The sequence below is a fragment of the Labeo rohita genome, chromosome 22 (genome assembly GCF_022985175.1).
Source record: "Labeo rohita strain BAU-BD-2019 chromosome 22, IGBB_LRoh.1.0, whole genome shotgun sequence".
NCBI lineage: Eukaryota > Metazoa > Chordata > Actinopteri > Cypriniformes > Cyprinidae > Labeo > Labeo rohita.
Genome location: NC_066890.1, coordinates 42632754 through 42639074, shown reverse-complemented (window position 1 = coordinate 42639074; position 6321 = coordinate 42632754). Strand labels below are relative to the sequence as shown.

The 6321-nt window shown below is 37.6% G+C and overlaps 1 protein-coding gene across 2 annotated transcripts in view; it reads left to right on the top strand.

The window, feature by feature from the left end:
- The window catches only part of cenpp (centromere protein P), an 87577-nt gene that overhangs the window by 76804 nt on the left and 4452 nt on the right, over positions 1-6321 (top strand). The window lies entirely within an intron of this gene.

Genomic DNA, 6321 nt, shown 5'->3' with positions numbered 1-6321 from the left:
TTCAATGGAGATCAACGGGTGGGTTGAAGGTCCAAATTGCAGTTTCAGTGCAGCTTCATAACTAAGCTAAACTTCAAAATCGTCTTTTTTTTTTTTTTTTTTTTGTAGAAGGTGTTTGACTTTTTCCCATTTGCTTTGCAAACACTGAGTCTGTACTTTCGTCTACGTCACTTGTGACCTTTCCAATGTGATTACTTGATTAATGCATAAAGTCAAAGATGTTTATGTCTTCTTCTGTCGAAAAAAAAAATTAAGGTTTTTTGAGGAAAACATTCCAGGATTTTTCGCCATATAGTGGACTTGAATGGGAGCCAGCGGGTAGAAGGTCCAAATTGCAGTTTTACTGCAGGTTCAAACGGCTCTACACAATCCCAGCCGAGGTCTAAGGGTCTTATCTAGTGAAACGATCAGTCGTTTTCTAAGAAAAATATAAATTGATGTATTCACGCCTTGTGTAATAACGCTGAGAAGGTCACGTGTGGTTAGCGGTAGGGTAGGGTGAAAAACTCCATCTTATTAGGAGCATTTCCATTACAGATTTGCACAAAACTTTGTTCATATTTTATAAATACCGATACAAAAGTATAGCAAAATGACAGCGAAAGTATAGCGAAATTATAGCCAAATGGCAAAATTTCCATTAACCGATGTTATACGACTAAAACTTAATTTTTTCCTCTCACAATAAGTCATGGCGACGGATTTTGGTGGGATTTTGGCTATATTTTATGGAAGGAGGTGTATGCATGCATCTTTACAGAAGCAGCGCAGGGAGCCGCTTCTGAAATGTGCACGGCACGGCTGGTATAAACACAAGCATTGACTAAAGTGGCAGCGATCAGCTCCGGTGGCTGTGTCAGAGCTGTAATGCACCACAGACGTGTGCAGTGTAAATTTTCTAAGCATTAATGGCAGAGAAAGCCCCTTATACTTGAGAGCGGCCATGTACGAAATGTTTCATGGAGGTTATAGTACACTGAAAAATGAGACTTTTTACATACGCCATGTGACCTGTGAGTGCGAAAAAAAAAATAATTCCATTGCAGTTTTCTTTTTATTCCTTTTTCGATTTGCCTGAAAAACCACCTTATGTGAGCTTAAAAAAATTGTTTTTTGCGATATATGGGAGTTTTTGCAAAATTGACACGTTTCCATTAGGCATATTTTCAATTCGCAATTTCAATTTGTGCAATTTGAAGGGTAAAGGAAACAGCTATTTTCTTCTTCAACTTCAAAATCGTCTGACGTTGTTTTACCTTTATTTTGTAAATGCCGTTTGACTTTGCATGTTTCGCTTTGTAAACACTGGGTCGATACTTCCAATTAAGTCACGCATGACCTTTCCAACCTTTCCAACGTGACTACTTAAGATGTGAAGTCCAGCTAGTGCAAGATGAGGTTAAAAATGGTTAAAAATTAAATGAATTTTTGTTTTGTGTTTTTTTTTTTGTTGTTGTTGTTTTTTAGAAAATGACCATGGGATTGTGTAGAGCCCTTTGAAGGTGCATTGAAAAATCCTGGAATGTTTTCCTCAAAAACCTTAATTTCTTTTCGACTGAAGAAAGAAAGACATGAACATCTTGGATGACAGTTGTGGGTAAATTATCAGGAAATTTTTATCAGACAACTGAAAAAGAAATGCAAAGTGCAAATATTCTGTATGCTCTTTAAACGTTGATGTTTTTGTAAGTAGCCTTGAAGACAGTCAGTTTTGCGAAATATTCCTTTTTCGAATTGCCTGAAAAGCCACCTCATGCAAGTGATATTTGTGATATATGGGAGTTTTCGCGAAATTGATGCGTTTCCGTTTTCAATTCACAATTTCAGTTTGCGCAATTTTAAGGGTAATGGAAACAGCTATTTTCACCTCCAACTTCAAAATTGTCCAACATTGTTGTTTTAACTTTTTTGTAAAAGGCATTTGACTTTGCATGTTCGCTTTGTAAACACTGGGTTGGTACTTCCGTTTACGTCACGCGTGAACTTTCCAACGTGACTACTTAAGGCGTGGAGTCCAGCTAGTGCAAGACGAGCATTTGTGGTTAAAGTAAATACTGTTTTGCTAGAAAAGACCCTTGTTTCTTGGCTGCGATCATGCAGAGTGCTTTGAAGCTGCATTGAAACTGCAATTTGGACCTTCAACCTGTTGATCCCCATTGATGTCCATTATATGGAGAAAAATCCTAGAATATTTTCCTCAAAAACATTTATTTCTTTTCAACTGAAGAAAGAAAGACATGAACATCTTGGATGACACAGTTCTGGGTAAATTATCAGGAATTTATTTTTATCAGACAACTGGAAAACATACTGCAAATACTCGGTACGCTCTTTAAACTGACGTTTTTGAAAGTAACTTTGAAGAAAGTCCACGTAGTCTTTAATGAGATGAACTTACTCAATGCTTTTTCCTCTTTTTTTCGGTTCAAGTGCTGACAAACTAGCAGATGAACAGATGAGTTTGAAACTTTTTCCAGAGCTTTCAAAATTAAACAATCTCCAGATTTGCTTTTTTTTTACATCTTGAGATGTTGAATTGCAAACACACCCAGCCTTACACTGAAGCTGAAATCACTCTTGCATGACCGGATGAGTAGTCTAAGAACCCTGAAAGTTGTATGTGGGTTCATTTTAAATGATATACAAATGTTTTTAGTCCTTTTAATCAGAACTGTACGTTGATGAGTTTTACAAGATGTAGATCAAACGAGCGTTTAGCAGTAGTGTGAAATTAATGGCGTAAGATGTTTCAGCACCTTAGGATGTTTTGACTTGCTGTCAGGTAATGACCGGAGCTCAGTGACTCAACCAGCTGGAATGAACAGCTGTGACTGTTCACTGTTTGAACTTTCTTTAGACGTGTTCCTGGTCCTAATTGTGTATGATTCATTAGTATACATGAGTCCAAAGGAAAAAGACCATCTTTAGTGTTTTTCATGAAAATAAACGCAGTTGCTCCACCTCTGAAATGGCTTTCCTTTGCGGGTGACGCCAACAAGACAATCCCAAATTCAATCCCATCCTTTCAAACCCCTCCCAACATACTTTTGTGGCATATTTTGTCACATCATGGAAGTAAAATGGTTTTACTTCAAGTTGGATTACTGTTAAGCACATCTTGTTAAGTTTGGACTTCTGGAGGATTGGATGTTCTTCTGGTTCTGTTCGGTTGTTGACTCAACCAACATAGCTTTTCTTGTGAAAGTTGATTTTAGGATGTCTTTAAACAAAATCACTCTTTCCACAGATGAATTCCATTGGTTAGAATGGTCTGTATAATATCACGGACCATTTGAGATGTACTTTGAGACTCAAGAGACTTTTTCACACACATACCTAGCACCATGATAATGTCTGTCAAGAGGCTGGACCGTGTTGTTTCGTTGCGTTCAGACATCTCTTTCCACTGCGGTAATGTCGGTTTGCTTCAGCATCTGGTTCAGTATATTTCCTTATGGAACTTTTAACATAATGGAAGATTTCATGTTGTGCCAGAGAGCTTAAGTACTCAGCAGTGGCATGTGTTTAGTCAGCGGTTTTGTGTTTCTCTCCTTTTAGCTGGGTACCTCAAAATCACCCTCGAGGCGTTTAGATTAAAGTTGCGGCTCATTCGCTGTTAACAAACCTTGGTGTAAATTGAAAAATGCTTTGTAGATTGAGCATTAAACTCCAGTGTTTCCCAAAAAATCAGCTTTTCTGATTTCTCAGCTCAAGTTTTTAAGACTGTCCCACACATCCAGACGGCATTGGCCTTTGAACAATCACAGGGACTCTGGACGTTCTATCTGGTGTTTTAATAACTGTTGACAGGGATCCATGGGGAGTATAACATGTCGTTCCAGGATCAGACAATGGAGGCATGGAGTTCAAATAATGGTTAGGTTGTGTGAAGGATGTTAAATTAATGGCTTAGTTCAAGGAAGCCTTGAAGCCTTTGGTCAGACATGTGTCAGGTTTACCGAAAACAGTAGTGTCTTTTAAATGACTGTTGAATGTTTTAGGTTAACAAGTAGACTGGACTTGATTCATGAAGCTATTTACTATATTTATGTTTATGGGATTGGTTAAAAGTCCTAGGAAGTGCTATATTTATATGCTAGTTAAAGGGATAGTTCACCCATCCTGGGTGTATGTGACTTTCTTCTTTCAGGCGAATACGATCAGAGTTATATTAAAAAAATGTCCTGGCTCTTTCAACCTTTTTAATGGCAGCGAATGGGTGTTGAGATTTTGACGCCCAAAAAAGTGCATCCATCCATCATAAAAAGTACTCCACACAGCTCCAGGGGTTAATAAAGGCCTTCTGAAGCGAATGGATGCGTTTGTATAAGAAAAACATCCATATTTAAAACTTTAGAAAACGTAATCTCTAGCTTTAACTGCTAACTGTGTTCACAAGAAAGTGGCATTCCAGTGGATGATGTAGGACGTAGGTGTAGCTTAAGCCCCTGTGAGAATATGCTAGTCTCGCGAAAACCAAGTTTTGTTTACAGAAAAGAAAAACCAGTCTCCTCTTGGCTTATATTGAAATCCTCACACATTTCTCCTTGGAAATCCTTGTTTTGTACTTCTAATTTGTGACTGGTGTTTTGTTTTGCTGTCTCCACTGCGCTTCTGCGTAGAGATGCAATGATCGACCGGCCAGGGACTGGAATTACCCTGTTTTTGACGTCACACTTACGTTGACTGATAATGTATTTGTCACGCCAGATGAGGCTTGCGGAGCCCAGGGTTGCCAGGTTTTCACAACAAAACCCGCCCAATTGCTTCTCAAAACTAGTCCAAAACTAGCCCAAACGCATTTTGAAGGGGGTCCCCCGTTAAAAATCACGTTCTGGGGGACTTTTTTTTGTCTGGGTTTCACTGGTAAATTCATATTTCAGGGGCTAAATATGACGTTATTGGGGTTGCTTCAATCCGCGAACATCAAAAACAGCCCGCGGCAACAGTGTTAAAGTAGCCCAATTGCACAGGAAAACTGCAAACTTGGCAACACTGGGCAACACTTGGCAACAAAGTTATAAACGCATAAAAATATGGTTTAGGTTTGCAACATTGCATGATATTTCCCACAATTATATTAACGTGATTGCAATGTGACATTGAGTTTATACAGTAGTTGTTCAATAAACCACAAGTTAAAATGAAGTGACTTACATTTTAGACACAGTATTGACTGTTTTTGCTCAACTTCTTCCTTCACATTTTTGAACGAATCGAGTTAATGATTCAGTAGCCTGTTCATAAAGACAGTCACTTGCCCCTTTCTGAATGAATCAGCCATTTGAATGAATCTGTTGAATGAAGTACTTAATGACTCACTCATTCAAACAGTCATTTGCCCCCACCTACTGATGGTTTGGTTTCATATTCAATTCAGTTCAATTAAAATGTATTTGAACTGATACATGATACGTTGCAAAGCAACTTTACAGCACATTAAAGTTTTTACAATATATTTGGTAGTAGCTTACCAGTTGTGACTGTCAAATTGATGTACATATGGCAGAGATGTACGATAAAGATCAATCAATGACGTAATCAAACAAAGACACTAAACAGACAAAGAACACTATAAATTAGTAGCAAAATTCAGTAGTGCTGTATGTTGTTTCAGGGTTGGCATCTTTAAAAGTATCATTGCATTTTCCCCAACATTTTTTATTTGTGAGTTTAAAAAAAAAAAAAATTAAAACATTAATCTTATACTAGTATTTATGTATTTGCAATTTTTCTGTGTAAATGCACCCCAGTACTTTTTATGATGGATGGATGCACTTTATTGGGCTTCAAAATCTCAACAGCCATTCACTGCCATTATAAAGCTTAAAGGAGCCAAGACATTTTTTAATATAACTCCAACTGTATTTGTCTGAAAAAGGAAAGTCATATACACCTAGGATGACTTGAGGGTGAGCAAATCATGAGAAAATTTTTGGGTGAACTGCACCTTTAAATGCTAGTTTTCCCAATAGATTTCGAATGTTTAATGAAAAACTTAATAAGCAAGAACATTTTTATGCCATGTGCTTAAAAAAGGTTTTGCATTAAGTGCCCATCAATAACTTTGTATTTAAACAAACTGAGTTTAATCGTGCCAGAAGTGTGCAGAAAGTAAACTGGAAAGAATACAGTCATTGTGACTAAACTGACTGACCAGAATCAATGTGTACGTGTAAAAATAAACATTTGCACAAATGTAAATGTCTCGCTCTAAGAACATCAGTGTTTAGTCTTCACAGGGCTGAGGGAACATCGCAATCACAAATATAGACAGGCTTCGAGATACTTGTTAGAGAAAGTCTTCGTGTTTACCACAGG